The 22,769-nt window shown below is 35.4% G+C and overlaps 1 protein-coding gene across 1 annotated transcript in view; it reads right to left on the bottom strand.

Annotated features, from left to right (window-relative positions):
• Eip93F (Ecdysone-induced protein 93F) overlaps positions 1-22,184 on the bottom strand; it is a 586,579-nt gene extending 564,395 nt beyond the window's left edge. The window contains exon 1 of the mRNA XM_075291853.1: positions 20,950-22,184. The gene's annotated coding sequence lies outside the window, so the exon portion shown is untranslated. The remainder of the gene's footprint in view (positions 1-20,949) is intronic.
• Positions 22,185-22,769: the final 585 nt, after the last annotated feature.

The raw sequence follows: 22,769 nt of genomic DNA on the forward strand, positions 1-22,769 counted from the left end.
ATGTCGTTGATTTAAGGAAAATTTTCCGTAAGGTAAGGGAAAACATTTTAAGGAAACCAAAACAAGTTCACGAAATAAGCGGATGGACTAAATGAAGAGCAGTCTAAGACAATCTTTGTATGAAACAATCTTCAAACTTTAAATTAAATGGACTGTACTATTGATTCAAAACAAGTATATACGGCCGTAAGTTTGGCCAGGACGAAGCTTATGTACCCTCCACCATGGATTGCTTAGAAAATTCTACTAAAGACTGTCATCCACAATCGAATTACTTGGGTTGCGGTAACACTTGCCGATGGCAAGGTATCTTAATACTTCCTAACACCGTAATATATACCACATAACCATACGTGGTATATATTAAACTAAAAAGGCCGATTAAATACGTATATAATTAAGTTTAAAGTTTTTATAGAAATAAAATTTTGACAACATTTTCTATAGAAATAAAATTTGGAAAAAACTTTCTATAGAAATAAAATTTGGAAAAAATTTTCTATAGAAATAAAATTTGGAAAAAATTTTCTATAGAAATAAAATTTTGACAAAATTTTCTATAGAAATAAAATTTGGAGAAAAATTTCTATAGAAATAAAATTTTGACAAAATTTTCTATAGAAATAAAATTTTTACAAAATTTTCGATAGAAATCAAATTTTGTCAATATTTTCTATAGAAATAAAATTTTGGTAGATTATTTTTGGCTCGAGTGGTAACCATAATTATGAACCGATATGGAAAAATTTTTGTGTGATTGGGGATCGGCTATATATAACTATAGACCGATATAGATCAATTTGGCATGGTTGTTAGCGGCCATATACTAACACCACGTTCCAAATTTCAACCGGATGGGATGAATTTTGCTCCTCCAAGAGGTTCCGGGAGTCAAATCTGGGGATCGGTTTATATGGGGGCTATATATAATTATGGACCGATATGGACCAATTTTCCGTGGTTTTTAAAGACTATATACTAGCACCATGTACCAAATTTCAACGGTGTCGGGTGAAGTTTGCTCCTCCAACATGCTCCGGAGGTCAAATCTGGGGATCGGTTTATTTGGGGGCTATATATAATTATGGACCGATATGGACGAATTTTGTTAGGGACTATATACTAACACCACCGTACTATTGGATCAAAAAACAAAAAAAAGATTTCATTCATTTTCCTGAATTTATTTTTTTTTTTTGTTTGAAAAAAATTTCTATAGCTCTTAGGTTAGGTTAGGTGGCAGCCCGATGCATAAGGCTCACTTAGACTATTCAGTCCATTGTGATACCACATTGGTGAACTTCTCTCTTATCACTGAGTGCTGCCCGATTCCATGGTAAGCTCAATGACAAGGGACCTCCTTTTTATAGCCGAGTCCGAACGGCGTTTCACATTGCAGTGAAACCACTTAAAGAAGTTTTGAAACCCTCAGAAATGTCACCAGCATTACTGAGGTGGGATAATCCACCGCTGAAAAACGTTTTGGTGTTCGGTCGAAGCAGGAATCGAACCCATGACCTTGTGTATGCAAGGCGGGCATGCTAACCATTGCACCACGGTGGCTCCCATAGCTCTTAAAAAAGTCACCATTTATTTGATATTGGATTCAGAAATCATATTTGTGTTGGACACATTTTCTTGCAGATCAAATTGAATATATTCGGACCACAAAATGAGCATTTTATCTAATGTCACTATCACAACATTCTCTTGTATGTTCGCTTTGGTTTGACAAGGATGTAATATTTCTTTTTGGTGAATGTAGTGGGCTCCCGGATGTATTCACTAAATCTCACATATCATCAGTTTGAGGCTACATTCTAGTTAGGAAATTCCTTGGAAAAAAATTTATTTGACACACAGAAATCAGTACGCATTGACATTCCAGATGTTTAAGATGAAGCAAAAAAAACACACACACACACAAAAGATTATCCACTAAATTGTGGCAATTGTATTATTATCGTTTGCTTCAACAAAACTACGACAATTGTATTAAAGCGGGCCAATCATTTGTAACATTTCAAAATATGAATACATATATGTTCGTATAGAAATGGACAAGCGTTCACTCAAGATACCCTACATCATGGGCTGGACAGAATGTAATGAATTGGCCGAGCCAAAACAATCAGCTTCGACATAAAAGACATCGAGAATCAACTAATGACTTGACTGGAGACATTACATTCATAGAAAGTACTTCATAGTATAAATGACATTTTTCATTAGTATTAGAAACAATAATATACGTCATTAAGTTTGGCCCGCTCGAATCTTAAAGACCTACAACCATGAATCAAATATAATCGTTTGCTTTGAAAACTCTTCATCTTAGCTGATTAATTGAGCCTATATAGAATTTCAGGTGGATTTGATGACAGTTATTCTCCCTCGCAGATAGGTTAAATGGTAATCTATATCAGATTCTGGATTTTTAAGAACCAGTTTAGTTTAATTTTTAGACAAATCTAATATATCGCGTCAATCTATGCATGGAAATTCAATAGAATAACGCACATCATATGATTGGAAATCTAAATTCTATAGATGTTTAGCACCATTACTCGAATGAGCACGAGGAGTAAACTCGGGAAAAATTACTTCTAGATGACCAATGTGCCTCCCCTCAAGAAGCTTAATGGGTAGACCGGTGTATATTAGAATTATATACACAGAAAACAATTGTTAAACAAGTATATACGGCCGTAAGTTCGGCCAGGCCGCAGCTTAAATATGTACCCCCCACCATGGATTGCGTAGCTACTTCTACTGAAGACTGTTATCCACAATCGAATTATTTGGGTTGCGGTATCACTTGCCGATGGCAAGGTATCTTAAAACTTCCTAACACCGTCTTCTAAATTGCAAGGTAGTCTAAAAAAGGCCGATTAAATCGTATATAATTAAGTTTGACAAAATTTTCTATAGAAATAAAATTTTGATAAAAGTTTCTAAAGAAATAAAATTTTGATAAAAGTTTCTATAAAAATAAAATTTTGACAACATTTTCAATAGAAGTAAATAAATGTGGACAAAATTTTCTATAGAAATAAAATTTTAACAAAATATACTATCGAAATAAAATTTTGTCAAAATTTTCTATAGAAATAAAATTATGACAAAATTTTCTATAGAAATAAAATTTTGACAAAATTTTCTATAGAATTTAAATGTTGACAACATTTTCTATAGAAATAAAATTTTACCAAAATTTTTCATAGAAATAAAATTTGACAAAATTTTCTATAGGAATAAAATTTTGACAAAATTTTCTGTAGGAATAAAATTTTGACAAAATTTTCTATAGAATTTAAATTTTGACTACATTTTCTGTAGAAATAAAATTTTGCCAAAATTTTCTATAGAAATAAAATTATGACAAAATTTTCTATAGAAATAAAATTTTAACAAAATTTTCTATAGAATTTAAATTTTGACAACATTTTCTGTAGAAATAAAATTTTGCCAAAATTTTCTATAGAAATAAAATTTGACACAATTTTCTGTAGGAATAAAATTTTGACAAAATTTTCAATAAAAATAAAATTTTTACAAAATTTTCTATAGAAATAAAATTTTGGTAGATTATTTTTGGCTCGAGTAGCAACCATGATTACGAAGCCGATATGGACCAATTTTTGTGTGATTGGGGATCGGCTATATATATGTAACTATAGACCTATATGGACCAATTTTTGCATGGTTGTTTAAGACCATTTACTAACACCACGTACCAAATTTCAATCGGATCGGATGAATTTTGCTCCTCCAAGAGGCTCCGGAGGACAAATCTGGGGAACGGTTTATATGGGGGCTATATATAATTATGGACCGACATGGACCATTTTTTGCATGGTTGTTAAAGACCATATACTAACACCACGTACCAAAATTTCAATCGGATCGGATGAATTTTGCTCCTCCAAGAGGCTCCGGAGGACAAATCTGGGGAACGGTTTATATGGGGGCTATATATAATTATGGACCGACATGGACCAATTTTTGCATGGTTGTTAAAGACCATATACTAACACCACGTACCAAATTTCAACCGGATCGGACGAATTTTGCTCCTCTAAGAGGCTCCGGAGGTCAAATCTGGGGATCGGTTTATATGGGGGCTATATATAATTATGGACCGATATGGACCAATTTTTGCATAGTTCTTAGGTTAGGTTAGGTTAAAGTGGCAGCCCGATTAAGATTCAGGCTCATTTAGACTATTCAGTCCATTGTGATACCACATTAACTAAAAGTACCTATTACATATGGGCACTTCTAGTTTCAACCGTTGAACCTTCTCGATTATTTTCTTCTGTTGAACCAACCAGATTGTTCCAAAAACATTAGCAGACTGCTTAAGTTAACGTTTTCCAGGTCCGCCAGTAATCTGAAGCTATATGCCCCTTAACATTTGCTTACGCCTTACACAAAATGCAGGACACTCACACAAGAGGTGTTTTATTGATTCCTTTTCCTCCGCATCATGACAGCTCATACAATAGTCATTATACTTCGCACCAATATTTTTTTTTCAAAATCGCCTATCAGGCAGCGACCCGTTATAGCAGATATCAGGAGTGATATCTGGCGTCTCGAGAACACTAGCATATCTAGTGTGCGGTTTAAGTTTAAATGGGACCATATTTGCTTGGTGTCGTTACAACCCTTACAATTCTCCCATCGAACATTTGCCATCATGACAGCCTTCTCACGCAGTAAGAGCTTGCCGGTAGCCAGAGGCATACCAACAGATTCTAGTTCCCCTGGAATATGTAAGGTAGTTCCTAGCCTTGCTAGCTCATCTGCTTCGCAGTTCCCCGGTATGTTCCTATGGCCAGGCACCCATATTAGGAGAATATTGTGCTGCTCAGCCATCTCATTGAGAGATTTGCGGCAGTCGATGGCCGTTTTCGAGTTGAGGAACACAGAGTCCAAGGATTTTATTGTAGGTTGACTGTCTGAGTATATATTAATGCCAATATTGCTTGGAGCATTACTTCTCAGCCAATTCACCACTTCTCTTATTGCTAATATTTCAGCCTGAAAACACTACAGTGATCAGGTAATCTTTTCGCTATTCGAAGTTCCAGATCTTTAGAATATACTCCGAAACCCACTTGGCCATCCAATTTGGAGCCATCAGTGTAGAAATCTATATATCTTTTATTCCCCGGGGTCCGTGTACACCACGCCTCATTGTTGGGAATTAGAGTCTCAAACTTTTTGTCGAAAAGTGGACTCGCCAAAGTGTAATCCACTACGTTAGGCACATCTGGTATTATTTTGAGGACCGAACTGTGACCGTAACTTTTTTCCGACCACAGCGATAGCTCACGCAACCGCAATGCCACGATTGTGTATTCTTTGACAGATAGTGAGCTTTCAATAAAGCTGGCTAGTTCATGTAATGCGGTCTCAGTAGACCCGCCCTTCGAGTATGCATGTTGTCGTTTCGAGAGCAAACTTGAGTCGACGCTAGTTCTAAGATAAATATCTATCATCCTCTCCAGAGTCTTAAGTAGGAATGATGATAAGCTGATTGGTCGGAAATCCTTCGCATTCGAGTGAGAGGCTTTTCCCGCTTTAGGTATGAAAACGACATTTGATTCCCTTCACTTTCGTGGAATATATGCTAAGTTGATACATCCTATATATATCGCCGACAACCAGGGGATAGTTCTGTCAGCCACCGCATGTAACTCCGCCGGAGTAATTCCATCAGGTCCGGGGGATTTGAATGATCCAAAGCTAGTTAACGCCCATTTTATTCTAGATTCTGATACAATTTCCTCGATAGGAAACGACCGCTGAGCCGCTGTGGCACCGACAGTGCATGGTTCAACCGTCTGATTTCCGGAAAAATGTGTGTCCAATAGTACCTCCAGCGTCTCCTCACTGGACGTTGTCCAATTGCCCTCCGATGTTTTAATGAAACCTGGAGCGGAACTCGTGGATGCTATCACCTTCCGTAGTCTGGAAACCTCGGATGTATTCTCAATGCTGCTGCAGTAATCATTCCAAGAGTTATGCTGAGCCTTTCTCAGTTCTCGCTTGTATCCTCTCAGATTCTTCTTGTAAACGTCCCAATCCACAGGAGCTCTGGTGGACTTTGTTAAAGAGCTGCATAGTTCTTAGAGACCATATTCTAACATCATGTACCACATTTCAGCCGGATCGGATAAAATTTACTTCTCTTAGAGGGTCTGCAAGCCAAATTTGGTGGTCCGTTTATATGGGGGCTATACGTATGCAATACCATCCGACCTACATCAATAACAACTACTTGTGCCAAGTTTCAAGTCGATAGCTTATTTCGTTCGGAAGTTAGCGTGATTTCAACAGACGGACGGACATGCTCAGATCGACTCAGAGTTTCACCACGACCCAGAATATATACTTTATGGGGTCTTCGAGCAATATTTCGATGTGTTACAAACGGAATGACAAAGTAAATATACCCCCATCCTGTGGTGGTGGGTATAAAAGTATTCAAATAAAAATTTAATTGATTTAAAAAAAATTTTAATTGAAACAAAAATCAATTACAAAAATTAGTAGTATCAACTAGCGTATCCTGGCTTGCTTCGCTGCGCCTCACGAAGCATATTTTCGTTAACATAGTCAACCATATCCTTCGATCTGAAAACAAATTCGAAAAGATTTGAACTCTTTTAAAGAGTAGGGTCAGGGGAAGTCTGGCACAAAAACCGAAGTACTGATTAATCACTCCATGGTTTCCACACACGTGTGCCGTACATTTAAAAAAACTCGGACTATTTGTTTTTTCGTTTATATACAGAAATCGGGTGGTTATGCAGATGTAAAACGGACCGGCTTAACAGACGTCGGGTAGTGGATGTTCCCTTTCAACCAATTTTTTGTTTTTTAATTGTTCTGTATTCAAATCGTTACACCCAGGGAAGGAATATGATCACCTCAAACATGTTTTAAGAGCAAAATTTTATTTTTGGGTGGTGACCATGTAACCATGTTATTTTCTCGGAAATTTCAAGCGTGGTTTGTCGAGGGGAGGTTACTTCTCCTCAACATACCCTCCAATAAATCGGAAAAAGTAAAAGTACTTAAAAATTGACCTTATTAACATTTGTTAAAGTGTTGGACACGGAGAACATGCCTTTCCCAAATATATACCGGGAAATGAAGCAGCCTCTACGTTGGCTGTCAACTTCATGTAAATTTAAGTTTTTTACTGTGGAAAAATCATAAAATTATGTACCGAGTTCTCATTTATCGACAATCTTGTACTTTCTATTTTCAAAAAATCGGGCAAAAGGGAACCCCCTTCCTTCGCTTCTCCCTAACCACATATCGTAAATTCATGTACCCCATATTCGTTTCACAAAATACCCAACTTCACTATTCCCTACCCCAACCAGACATCGAAAAATCATGTACCCTATATAAATTTAATCATCTTCTCTCAATTTCAAGTAAATGGGACAAGGTTAGATTTTGCTCTATTTTTTTTTTGTAATTGTACGTCACTTTCTCTGCAAATTCCAATTCCTTCCCCTACGGCCTTTGTAAATTTCAAGTAAACTTGAGAATTCTAGTTTTTTTTCAGGTTTAGAGAAGGTCTCCCTCCACGTCCCACTATCGAAAAATGATATAGCGTATATTGTGTAGACGTCCCAGAAAATCTCAAGCAATTTATAAGCCAAATTTTTAAACAGCAGGGCAAGGGAAGGTCCCTCCTCTTCCTTTCCGAATATCACAAAATGAGGTATCCATAATAATAATATATAACCATCCTCACATTCTTTGTAAATTTCAAGTAAATTGGAAAAGTTTAATTATTTCACGGTATGTACTTGAGGAGAAATGAGGTCTCCCTGTGACCTTTTACTTTTCCCCGACCAAATATTAAAAAATCATATACCTTATATAAATTTCAAAATCTCCCCCAAGTTCTCCGTAAAATTTCAGTAAGTCGACAAATTTTAGTTTTTTCACTGTACTTTAAAAGAAGTCGGACAAAGGGGAGGCCCCCTCTCCGAACAAATATCGAAAAATAAAGTAGATGTTCTTTGCCTAGACGCCCCCTTTCAACCTTGCCTGAAAATTTTCAAGCAAATTTTGTTCCAATTTTCAAAAGGTGGGGCAAGTGGGAGGTCCCCCATCCCGTCGAAATATTAAAAAATCAAGTACCCCATAATACATGCATAACCTCACGGCGTGTTCCCTGTAAATCTCCAGTAAATCAGAGAATTTTTGTTTTTTTACTGTACTTAAAACATATAAAGGGGTAGTCCACCTCCGCGACCAAATATCGAAAAATAAAGTAGCGGGTCTTTGTCTAGACACCACCACTAACCTTCCTTGGAAATTTCACTCAAATCGGAAATCTTTGGCACAATTTTGAAAAAGTCGGGCAAGCGGGATGTCCCCCTTCTCCACCAGATATTAAAAAATGAGGTACCCTATTTTCATCAAATGATTACCTTCTACGTTCTCCGAACATTTTTCATGTGAAAAAAACAAGTAAGTAAAGTAGAAAGTCGGGCGGGGCCGACTATATCATACCCTAAACCACCATTACAGAATTAGTAATCATAAGCATTTGTGGGGTAACATATAGGTCTGGGAGATAAACCGCAGTTACATATTTAAGAAAATTAAGGGGTACATGTCTATGGGTGCTTTGTGTCAATCTGACTATAGCTCATAGTAAATGTTGCCAGGGAAAATGTTCGGTTTACCCTACAAGGACAAAAAAAGTTCCCTACTTTCCCATACGTTCCCAAACAATTTTCCCTACTATATTTTTCGTTAGATTTAAAAAATTTTACAAAACAAAAATGGTTCTAAGTACTTTATAATCTTAAAACATGAATATGCAACGTATATAACTTAGAATATAAATTTGTATTACCACCACAGTTGCCACAGTTGGTAGAATTCTACCCAAATTAGTAATCTGTTTTGTTAAATCTCTATAAAAATAAAATTTTGGAAAAAGTTTCTATAAACAAATTTTTGTGAGAAATTTCTCTATAGAAATAAAATTTTGACAATAAAATCTATAGAAATAAAATTTTGAGAAAAAATTCCACAGAAATAAAATTTTGAGAAAATTTTTTATAGAAATAATATTTTGAAAAAAAAATTCTATAGAAATAAAATGTTGACAAAATTTTCTACAGGAATAAAGTTTACCACACATTGTTAAAGATCAAGCCTTGCCGGCTTCTAATTTCCTCCTATAGAGCCACCAAAATGTAAAAATTATTACAAATTTTGTTGAGTGAAAATGTCCCTACATTGTGGTCCTAGGGACCTAGACGCTAAATATTACAAAAACCCTACATATAGGGAATTTCCCGTACTGGCTGTGTTGATATTGCGCCTACGGAGTTAGTATGCCACTAATATTGAGCCCATTATTAAAAAAGAGAAAATCGTTAAATTAGTGTGGGTAATAAATACAAATTTGTAAAAATCGAGCAATATTCTTATGTAAAAGCTACAAGTACGTATATGTACGATCGGCTAGTACATCAAAATTTGAAATTTGAGTAACATTGGTTAATAATTAAGAGTACTATAGCCAAATTTGGGAAAATCGAGCGATGCATATATATGGAAGCTATATCTAAATCTGAACCAATTTGCATAATATTTTGCCGGTTTGATTAATACCACAAAAGGTTACCTTGTGCAAGATTTGAGTAAGATCAGTTACGAAATGAGGCCTGTATGGTCAAACATAAGGTTATAAGGGCGAATTTTTCAAAATCGGGCGATACATATATGGGAGCTATATCTAAATGTGAACCGATTTCGATGAAATTTTGCACATATAGTTAGTACTATAGAGGACTGGATCTAGCCAACTTTTAGTAAGATCGGTTAATAAATAAGGGTTCTATGGCCAAATTTGGGAAAATCGGGCGATACATATATGGGAGCTATAGCTAAATCTGAACCGATTTCGATGATTTTTTGCACATATAGTTAGTACTATAGAAGACTGGATCTACCCAACTTTTAGTAAGATCGGTTAATAAATAAGGGTTCTATGGCCAAATTTAGAAAAATCGGGCGGTACATATTTATGGGAGCTATAGCTAAATCTGAACCGATTTCGATGATTTTTTGCACATATAGCTAGTGCTATAGAAGATTATATTTAGCCAACTTTGAGTAAGATCGGTTGATAAATAAAGGTTTTGTGGCCAAATTTGGGAAAATCGGGCGATACATATATATGAGAGCTATATCTAAATCTGAACCGATTTGAACGAAATTTTGCAGACTTGAAGGGCGATGGAAAAGATTACTTTTTGCCAAATTTGGTGACGATCCGTTTGAAAAAATGCGCAACGTGACCCCATTTTTCGAAATCGGGCGATACATATATATGGGAGCTATATCTAAATTTGATCCGATTTCTTCCAAATTCAATAGCGTTCGTCCTTGTGCCCAAAAAACTCCCTATACCAAATTTCATCAAAATCGGTTAATAATTGCGACCGGAATCCTGTGAACAACAAATACATGGACAGACGGACGGACGGACACCAAGCGCTAGATCGACTCAGGAGGTGATTCTAAGACGATCGGTATATATTTTATGGGGTCTAAAATCAATATTTCTGGTAGGCACATTTTTTGGCCGATCAAACTTATTATACCCTGACCACTATGCGGTTTAGGGTATAATAAAATTATTTTATATGTTAATAAAAGCGATGAATTCAAATTATAAATTTTTGTTATGTGCGCTGTATGTAAAAAAAGATTTTCCCGGTTTTCCGTTGAAATTTTACTTGAATTTTCTTTGCTATAAACCTCACAGAGCCCGAGATCTTTCCAACCAATGCACCGTGGAAATCGGTTCATACGTTCTGGAGTTATTGCGTCAGCAAGGAAAATCTGACTTATTTTTATATAGTAGAAGATTATTTTTTAATTGACTTTCAATTAATTTTTTAATTGATACCATCATTTCTGTGATTGAAGACATTTTAATTAAAAAATTAATTGGATCAATTAATTTTGTGATTGAATCACAATTTTTGTTTTGTACTTTATTCTAGGTAACAAAATTTAATTTATTCGTTTATTGCGTTTTTTTTCCATGCGCTGTTAAAATCCTTTAAAAACGTGTTAACGACAACTTAAATTTTCAAATACAGTCTTCAAATAGAAATTATGCTGCTTTTCATGTAAAAAACGTCTTTAAAATAAAGTGTTGAAAAACATCTCCCATTTTTAAATGATTGTTTGCTTTGTTGTCAAGATACAAAAAGACAAAAAAATTTAAAGATAATTTAATTAATTTTGAAAAATTTTTCACAATGGTTTATACTTGTGTCTTGGTAATACCCTAATATCGCCCGGACTCCTGATTTGATTTTTTTGGTTTCTAGGTACCGCAATTTGTATCCGATTTACTTGATATTGGAAATCTAGTGGTCGTGTGTATTGGTCCTTGTTTTGGTATAGCGCTCGTATAGATCAAACTCTCAATTTAATATCTAGCTTTATATAAGCATACAAAGGTATGTGAACAGAGACACTCCCCAAGGAGGAGTTCTATCACCTCTTCTTTGGAATGTTGCTATAAACAACCTTCTGGTTTCCATAGAAAAAGAAAGGATAAAAGTGGTGGCATACGCCGATGATGTGGCGCTAGCAGTCAGGGGAAGTTCCCATCCACAATATAGAGAGCCCTCCGGGTGACTGAGTAATGGGCGAAACATAATGGTCTTGGGCTAAATCCTGCAAAGACGGAATTAGTCATGTACTGCAAAGATCGCAAAACTTCCACGGTTAAGCCCATATCCTTAGGGGTATTGAAATTCCCTTTGGTGAGTGAGCATATACCTTAGGGGTATTGAAATTCCCTTTGGTGAGTGAGCATATACCTTGGCGTTATTCTGGACAGGAAGCTGAACTTTAAGCTTAATATTGAAGAAAGGGTGAGGAAAGCAACGGTAGCTTTGTACTCGTGCATAAAGGCAATAGGAAAAAGTGGGGATGAAAACCAAACATTGTGCATTCGCCAGTGGTTAGACCTATAATGCTATATGGTGTGGTAGTTTGGTGGCCCGCAACTCAGCAGCCGACAAGTTTAGACAAAGTTCAGCGTATGGCGTGTTTGTGTATCTCAGTCGCATTCAGTAAGACAGGAACAAATTCCCTTAATGTCATGCTGCATATATTGCCTTTAGACATTTTGGCCAAACAGTCAGCTGCAACAACAGCTGTGCGGTTGCGCGAGCTATCGCTGTGGTCAGAAAAAAGTTACGGCCACAGTTCGGTCCTCAAAACAATGCCAGATGTGCCTAACGTAGTGGATTACACTTTGGCGAGACCACTTTTCGACACAAAATTTGAAACTCTAATTCCCAACAGTGAGGCGTGGTGCACACAGGCCCCGGGGAATAAACGATATCAAGATTTCTACATTGATGGCTACAAATTGGATGGACAAGTGGGTTTCGGAGTATATTCTAAAGATCCTGAACTGCGAATAGCGAAAAGATTACCTAATCACTGTAGTTTTTCAGGCTGAAATATTGGCAATAAAAGAGGTGGGGAATTGGCTGAGAAGTAATGGTGCAAAAAATGTAGGCATTAATATATACTCAGACAGTCAACCTGCAATAAAATCCTTGGACTCTGTGTTCCGGCGGCCATCGACTGCCGCAAATCTGTCAACGAGATGGCTAAGCAGTACACTAGTCACCTAATATGGGTGCCTGGCCATAGAAACACAGCGGGGAACTGCGAAGCAGATGAGTTAGCAAGGCTAGGGACTTCCTTACATATTCCAAGGGAACTAGAATCTGTTGGTATGCCTCTGGCTACCTGTAAGCTCTTACTGCGTGTGAAGGCTGTCATGATGACAAATGTTCGATGGGAGAATTGCAAGGGTTGTAACGACACCAAGCAAATGTAGCCCCATTTAAACTTAAACCGCACACAAGATATGCTAGTGTCCTCGAGACGTCAGATATCATTCCTGATATCTGCTATAACGGGTAGCTGCCTGATAGGCAATTTTGCAAAAACTATTGGTGCGAAGTATAATGACTATTGTATAAACTGTCATGATGTGGAGGAAAAGGAATCAATTAAACAACTCTTGTGTGAGTGTCCTGCATTTTGTGTAAGGCATAAGAAAATTGTAGGTGGCATATAGCTTTAGATTACTGGCGGACCTGGAAAACGTTAACTTAAGCAGTCTGCTAATGTTTTTGGAACAATCTGGTTGGTTCAACAGAAGAAAATAATCGAGAAGGTTCAGTGGTTAAAACTAGAAGTGCCCATATGTAGTAGGTATGTTACTTTTGGTTAATGTGGTATCACAATGGACTGAATAGTCTAAGTGAGCCTGAAACTTAGTCTTATATTGGAACCTAAACTAGCCTTATATTGGAAATCTAGAGGTATTTTAGGTACACAAAGCGATGCGACATATATTGTTAATATTGGTGAGAGTTTGAAATGACCCCCATATACATCTAACCTATCCCGCGACGTAGGCTTTTCATGGGAAATTATTATATATAATCCATGATGGTGGGTATTTAAGATTCGGCCCGATCGAACTTATGGTCTTATATACTTTTTGTATATCTTATTTTTTGTTTTATTTGACATTGAAGATTAAACTGCTAGAATACAATTGAAACAAGGAAGTAATCTCAATTTTTTTGTGTGATTCCATTCCTTGTCGGTATTGTTTTCTAAACAGAAAACCAGAGCACCATACAATAACATCGCCAAATTGTATTTTTTTTTTTTTTTTTTTGATCAGCATCATCATTTGAGAGTATCTGCAGTAGTAGGCAGTAATAGCATCAGGAAAAAAAGCCACAATCCACAAATGTCGTCCAACAGTTGACAACTAACAAACGTTGTTGCTTGACAAGGACATGTCGCAAGTGGCTAAATTATGTGCACTCGCAGCACTTGCATTTGCCATTGGGGTTGGGGGATTTTGACGTTGTTTCTTCAAAAAAAATGTTTTTTTTTCTATAAAATTTTTTAATGTGTCACACATACGAGAAATGGATAAATCTAAGGTGACAACACAAAGGAGGCGACCAGACCACTCGAATAGGCAAAAAAAAAACCAAACAATTCTGGAAATGCATTTTTTTCTATCTGCTTAGCCAGCCAGCCGTTTTTTGTTATAATCCATTTGGACATGTTTATGAATCATAATACAATGTCAAGAAAATACTAAATTAATTACTTTTAACGTTTTACAGAAAAAAAGAAAAAACGCACAAATCGGACAATTATAAGATGGGGAAGAGTATGTCATTGACCATGAAACACGTTTTCCGTAAACTTTACCAAATAAAACAGAAATTATGGTATATTTCTAAATATGCGAAATCTATCGAGACATTTTTGGTGAAAAAAGTCCCCTTTTTTTCTACACTTAAATATTATTAATGGGAACCCTAAGGATTGTGGAGTGAGAGTATAAAGATTTTGCAAAATTGGGCTCGATTCCACAGCAGGGCAGTGATGAGAATATCCTCTCAAAGGACCCAATCTCAGGGTTGATATTGTTGACTCGTTTGTACTTTAAGTGGTACGTTTTGAGTAAACAAAGTACCGTGGTCCTCCCGCAACATTTTAGGTATTCTTGTCAACCTTTTTATACCCTGCGCCACACTGTGAAACAGGGTATTATAAGTTAGTGCATATGTTTGTAACACCCAGAAGGAGACGAGGTAGACATATGGTGTATTTGGCAATAGTGCTCAGGGTGGTTCCCTGAGTCGATATAACAATGTCCGTCTGTCCGTCCGTCCATCTGTCTGTGAACATATTTTTGTGATCAAAGTCTAGGTCGCAATATAAGTCCAATCGCCTTCAAATTTGGCACGTGTTCCTTTTTTGGGTCAGAATAGAACCCTATTGATTTTGGAAGAAATTGGTTCAGATTTAGATATAGCTCGCATGTATATCTTTCGCCCGATATGCATTTATATGGCCCAATTTGGTTGAAATTTTGCACTAGGAGTACAATTAGTAGTATAGTCATGTGTGACAAATTTGATTGAAATCGGTTCAGATTTAGATATAGCTTCCATATATATATTTCGCCCGATATTCAATTATATGGACCCAGAAGCCAGACTTTTATCCCGATTAGCATGAAATTTTGCACAAGGAGTACAATTAGTAGTATAGTCATGTGTGCCAAATTTGATTGAAATCGGTTCAGATTTAGATATAGCTTCCATATATATATCTTACGCGCGATATGGACTAATATGTTCCTAGAAGCCAGAGTTTTGGTGCAATTTGGTTGAAATTTTGCACACGAAGTACAATTCGTAGTATAATCATATGTGCCAACTTTGATTGAAATCGGTTCAGATTTAGATATAGCTTCCATATATATATCTTACGCCCGATATGGACTAATATGTTCCTAGAAGCCAGAGTTTTGGCCCAATTTGGTTGAAATTTTGCACACGAAGTACAATTTGTAGTATAGTCATGTGTGCCAACTTTGATTGAAATCGGTTCAGATTTAGATATTGGTCCCCTATATATATATATATATATATATATATATATATATATATATATATATATATATATATATGTGTGTGTGTGTGTTTTTCTGGTTTCGACAAAAATGGTCAAAATACCACAATTTTCCTTCTAAAATCACCTCTGCTTAGTCGAAAAGTTGTAAAACTGACTGTAATTTTTCTTAACTTCAAATACATATATATATCGAGCGATAAATCATAAATAAACTTTTGTGAAGTTTCCTTAAAATTGCTTCAGATTTAAATCTTTCCCATATATATTTTTTTTACTAACATTGCGTTTCACCCTAGTGCATTAGCCGACTTAAATTTTGAGTATATAGAATTTGTAGAAGTCTATCAAATTCTGTCCAGATCGAGAGATATTAAAATGTATGTATATGGGACAAACCTTTTACATATAGCACCCAACTCAATTGACGGATGTGGTATGGTATCGAAAATTTAGATCTACAAAGTGATGCAGGGTTTAATATAGTCGGCCCCGCCCGACTTTAGACTTTCCTTACTTGTTTAAGTCTATAAATTAAATTATGAAAACCATATTGTTAGACTCAGAATCGGAGAAAAAATTGCCAGCCTAATATAGATGTCATGTGTTGTACAAAATAAATACCATTTTCCAAAACAATGACTAGAGTTACGACACTAGTTTTTATTGCCTTATGGAATATAAAAAACTGCAATCCATATTAAAGAGAGTCAGTTATCTTTATTGAAGCTATAACTTTATGCACTCAAAAACAAATAAATCTTTTGGAAAACTGGTGTAGCGAACTCTTCTTATTTTGTTATATTATTTTTGTTTGCATCCCTTCGAAAAGCTAAAACGGAAAAGCTAAGCCAACACGGAAACGCATATGCCAGAATCGGCCTAATTATCTGCCTATAAATTAACAATTTTATCCTCGGAGAGAGGCCCTCCCTCATTTGAAGAACTCTAGAACACCCAAAATAAATCTTCTTCGACTTGCTAAGAATATGGTCAATGTGCCTGCAGAAATCAAATCTTTCGTGAAATATCACGCCCAAGTACTTGATCGACTCCTCTACCAATATCTGTTCCCCACCTATTGTAAGTATTGGTTTGTGTTTCCTGAAATTAGGGAATGTTACCCCCGGTTTGCCCCTGATAACTTGATGGGGAATATCACAAAGTTTATATTCCTTAAAATGGATTATTAAAGATAAGTAATCGTGAAAAATGACGATTTTAGCGGTTAAACTCGAACTTAATACCCACCTTAAAGGAAAACCTGCAGTTGATTGCGTTTATATGAAACTCAGTTATTTTCTGAAAAACAAATGACTTTACGCTGCAAATACACAAAATTGATAAGGATGCACAAAATTTAGGTAACCCTATCTGTCCACTTTTGAGAGGTTTCACTCTTGTTCCAAAAGTTATAAGTGGTACATTGCACAGTGGTTCCAAATTGGTTCCAAAAATTGTTTGCACAGTGGTTCCAAATTGTTTTGCACACTTACAAGAGATGTTTATTATTCCTCTAAAACTCAAACAAAAAATGGTTCTTATAAATTCAGAATCTGATGTAGTCTTCATAGGTAAAATCTTTACATTTATCCGTGGGAAGCGTACTGGTTGAACTAATCTGCTTGGGAAAATATCTGTCATCAAACCCCCCATGAAATTTTCAAAGGAAACTATTATATTTGATTCATGGTGGTGGGTATTTAAGATTCGGCCCGGCCGAACTTACTACTGTATATACTTGTTTTTTAATAATTCTGCAACTTTGGAATGGATAAAGAAATCCACATAATTTTTTCTTTGTTAGAATGATGAGGTGCTTTCTTCTAATTTTGCAAGTTTCTGGGTCCCTAGTGGATCCACGGGCGTTGAAAGTTGGTCACCTTGGGGGTATGCAATTTGGTTTTAGCTGTCAAATCCGCGATTAAGGACCGATTTCGATGATTTTTGCTTTGCTTCACGTTCTACTTCACGTTTATGGCACCAGAAGCCATGGATTCAAATAAACGTACATATACAGAAATGCACTAACAACCATGCCAAAATGGATCCATATCGGTCTATAGTTATATATAGCCGATCCCCACAAATAATCTACCAACATTTTATTTATATAGAAAATGTTGTCAACATTTTATTGCTGTAGAAAATTTTGCCAAAATTTTATTACTTTAGAAATTTTTGTCAAAATTTGATTAAATTTTGTCATAATTTTATAACTATACAAAATTTTGTCAAGATTTTTTTTCTATAGAAAATTTTCTATAGAAAAATTTGTCAAAATTTCATTTATATAGAAAATGAAATTAGTTAGACTTGGTTGTTAACGGCCACACGGATGAAAAAGACTGTTTCTCATATGTTTGGCTATAAACATTATATGTTTGGAACACAAATTTTTAAACACAATATTTTTGAGTGCAAGCATATAATGTTCATAAAATAGCATAACATGTTTGGGACATATATGTTAATATGTTAGAACATATTATGTTTGGGACATAAAATGTTTGTAAATATAATATGCTTGGATGCAAACATATATTAATTTAGAAATAGCCTATAAACATATATGTGTTTAGTAGCTTGGAGCGCTATTTAACAGGGAGCGATATTGAATTAAGTTGGTGGTTGTTGCTTGTTATTACAAAATTAACATTTTATTTTTCCTTGGGCAATTGATCAGCTACTTCTTTGATCCTTACAAACTGTGTGGTCCGCTGTTCGAATCCCCGTCCGGCAAAAGGTAAAATTAAAATAAAAAAAATCATACAATTGAATAATTTCTTCTACAATGTTTGTATTACAGAAAAAGGTGCTAAGAACTAAAAAATCTCGTGGAAGTGAGAAAGATGTGGGGGAATATACAATTGGGCAGAAACAAAATTTTGAGCATTCAGGTCGAAAACCTATGTTGTTAGCACCTATATTACCAGTTCATTTTTATAATTTATTATGATTGTAAATATATAAATAAATAAATAAAATTTTGAGCACAATATTGTTTGGGAGATTTTTTTTAAGCATATAATATTTTTGGGTGCAAAATGCTTCCAAACATATTATATGTTCATATAATAACATATTGTTTTTTGGAAGACAACATTATTGAATTTGGATGCAAAAATACAAAATGTTTGGAACTTAGACTACCCAAACATATATTGTTTAGACCAATATGCTTTCAAACATATTATATATTGGAAGAGATCAAACATATAAATGTTTGGGCAATACCCAAAAATGTATATGCTTGAAGCAAAATGTGTTTGGGAGTATATGTTACAGAAGCGATTTTTTGTGAGCGTGCATATACTAGCACAATGTACCAAATTTCAACTGACTCGGATGAAATTTGCTCCAAAACCAAATCTCGGGATCGGTTTATATGGGGCTATATATGATTATGGACTGATATGGACCACTTTTGGCATAGTTGTTAAATATAATATATTACCACTACGTACCAAATTTCAACCAGATCGAATGAATTTTGCATCTCCATAAGGCACCGGAGGTCAAATCTGGGGATCGGTTTATAAGGGAGCTATATATAATTATGGACTAATATGAACCAATTCCTGCATGGTTGTTGAATACAATATACTAACATCACGTACCAAATTTCAACCGAATCGGATGAATTTTGGTCTTCCAAGAGGCTCCATGGGTCAAATCTGGTGATCGGTTTATATGGGGGCTATATATAATTATTAACCGATGTGGACCAATTTTTGCATAGTTGTTATAGACCATATACTTACACCATGTACCAAATTTCAGCCAGATCGGATGAAATTTGGTTCTCTTAGAGGCTCCGTAAGCCAAATCGGGGGATCAGTTTCTATGGGGGCTATATATAAATATGTGGACCAATTTTTGCGTGGTTGTTAGAGATCATATGCTGAAACCATGTACCAAATTTCAGCTGGATCGGATGAAATTCTCTTCTCTTAGAGTCCCCGCAAGCCAAATTTGGGGATCCGTTTATATGGGGGGCTATACTTAAAATGGACCGATATGGCCCATTTGCAATACCATCCGACCTACATCAATAACAACTACTTGTGCCAAGTTTCAAGTCAATAGCTTCTTTCGTTCGGAAGTTAGCGTGATTTCAACAGACGGACGGACGGACATGCTCAGATCGACTCAGAATTTCACCACGACCCAGAATATATATACTTTATGTGGTCTTAGAGCAATATTTCGATGTGTTACAAACGGAATGACAAAGTTAATATACCCCCATCCTATGGTGGAGGGTATAATAAAATTAATTCTATTGGTTTGTTTTCAAAAATGTATGCTACACTGAAAAAACAGTGAACCCACCAGGGAGAAAACTTTCGGTTAATTTTAGAAAATTTTGAATATTTGTAGAAAATTTGAACTAAACAGTATTACACACGTTGGCATCACGCCGATGTCATAAAAATAAGTAAATATTTTTCGACAAATTCAAGAAAATTTATTAGACATAACTAAGTTTTTTCACTTGTTAAAGAAAATTTTGTAGTTTGAAGGAAAAACTTGGAGTTCAAAATTGCAAGAATGTCTTTAGTGACATACGAAGTTCATGATGGACGCATTTTTGGTAAAATTTACAAATTTAAAGAAATTCTGAACTATTTTGTGGAAGACACGAATTTAGTTAAACTTTATGCTTCATTTGAGTATATTTGTTTCCTCGGTTTTAGTTAATTTAACTAGCGTACACAAAAAATTATTAGAGTAAAGGAAACTTTCTCCAAACATAATAATTCCATGAACTCAAATAAAGTTAAATTGGCTTTAGTGAAATAGAGAGTTCACTTTTTTTGAGTGTACTTCAATTTTATTCAATCTACTTCACTTAATTTTTCACTAGCGGCAGCACTGGAAACTCGCCTTTGGAATACAGAAAAATGTAAACTTTATCTTTCAAAGTAAATAACAAAATGTTCTTTCAAAATGCGATGTTTCTTAACAGTGTCCCAGTTTAGGGAAATCAGTAAGGCGCAGCGAGGCCGTCCGGGTTCGGATTTATATACTAGGAATTCAATATATCGATGTGTTGCAAACGAATGACTAATTTATTATACCCCCATCACCATTATACAAAATTTCTTGCAATCTCGATAATCTATGTTACAATTTCTTATTATTATTTTTTTTTAGCAATAATTCTAAAGCATTCAGTTAACAACTGTAGAGTAAACTACTTATAATCATGATTAGTGGATAATATCCGTACTATGTGATTGTGTTTACATTCTCTTACTCTCTGGCTTAATAAAAGCAAACAAAAAAAAAAACAACTTACCATACCCTACATGTAAAACGAGAGTGCCGTTATGCATAGGGGATAGTATTGATGGGGGGAATTCAACTATGGGGAAAAATTAAAATACTCACCAATACAAAAACACACACTGACTGTCACTGCCACTGCAAAACAAGCAAACATCAACGAAGACTATACCGTATTAATGTTCTTCAATTTGTTGTTGTTGTTGTTGTTGTGTAAGAGACAACTGCGATTGTTGTTGTTGCTGCTGTTTTTTTACCACAAAATACACTCAATTCTACTGCGTTTTTATGGATTTCGTTTTCTTATTTCACTCAAAGAGTAACTGGTAATTACACAGAGGTCATAATTCATAAACTTTAAGTTTTTGATGTAAAATACTCATATATTTTTTGGTGTTTTATGCCACTACCACTTTTTATTGCAATGCACTCTACTCCCTTAAGATTGCAAAACATATGGGAAGAGATAAAAAATAAAGAGTAGATGTGTATTTTTTTTTTATTTACATGAATAGGAATAACCCCGCACTTGTAGTAAACAATGTTGGTTAGGAGGATTTTTGTTGTTTAGCTTGTTTCTTATGTTGTCATAATGTGTTTCCTTTGGGCGATTTGATGCAACCCCGGACCAACCGATTTAGGTTCGAACATAAAATGTCGTTCAGAGCGAATATGTGAATGTCAATAAAGATGTAAACTATTAAAACTGAGAGTGGGGTTTAGAAAACAAAAAACACTTACGCTCCCACTCATTCACTCACGCATACACTCACACTTATATAGCCGGGTGATTTTCACAATTGAGAGGAAATATGCACAAAATAAAAAATAAAAAAAACAACACAGGGAAACGCAATTTGTAGTCTTTGTCTATTTAACCCTAGTCAAATTGTTGTTGATTTGTTGTGTGTACGTTTGAAGGTTATGATGACATTTTACAAATATCCAAAAAAAAAATCAAATCTTTAGTTTATACAATCGGCAGTTATTGACGTCCATCATTGCCGTAATAAGGGTGGGGGGTTGTCTAGAAGGAGATGACTACCATTTAAATTCATCAACCTCGAGTCGGGATAGCGTTGATTTTTATTAATTCGATTATTTTTCAAATTTTTGATAGAGAAATGCTAGAGTTTTAGATCACAAGAGTTCCATGGATGCAGCATGGACGCACGCATGCAATAAGACTTGACTTGACAAGCCCTTTCGTTACAAGTTGTGGGTTGAGGTAAGGTGATGATGATAGAGTCGAGAATAATGAAAAAAAAAAAAAAACACAAACGCACACACACACACTCTCTCAAAGAACAGAACGATAAACAATGCCAGAAGAACGTAGCTCAACGTGCACGAATGCAACTGAATGGCAAACTGAGCTCGTTGTCTCGTTGCACATGCACTTTTCGTTGAAGTTGTTTTGGTTTGCTTTTGTGCGGTGTGCTGTTGTTTTTTTCTCTTGTTTTTTTTTTTTTTTTTTTTACATCGCCGCTTTTTTAAGGCTTTGGTCGAACTTTTCATTTCATACATTCGTCGTCGTCGTCATCATCATCATCGTGGTCGCCAGGGGTCTCTGTGTGACGATGATGACTAGCTTTGTGGTGTGGTGTATTTTTTGTTTTTGGTTCTATATTAAAAAAAAAACTCAACTACTACTGACTGACGAACTGGCTGACTGACACTTCTCAAATTCAATTGGGCTATTATTGGTGGTTTTGTAAAAAACAATTACACACACACACACATTCGTACTCTTCAAATAAAACCCCCAAACAAATTATCAAGAATAGTTGGTCGTTACTTGAAAGTGACAAAATATTGAGTAGCAAACTACTCAAAAATTATGAAATTACCCTTTCCCCCTCTTATTGCACCTCCTGATGTCTTGGTAATAACGATTTGATTACAATTAAATTTGGTGGTCATTC

Source organism: Haematobia irritans, chromosome 1 (assembly GCF_050003625.1).
Source record: "Haematobia irritans isolate KBUSLIRL chromosome 1, ASM5000362v1, whole genome shotgun sequence".
NCBI classification, from domain to species: Eukaryota; Metazoa; Arthropoda; class Insecta; order Diptera; family Muscidae; genus Haematobia; species Haematobia irritans.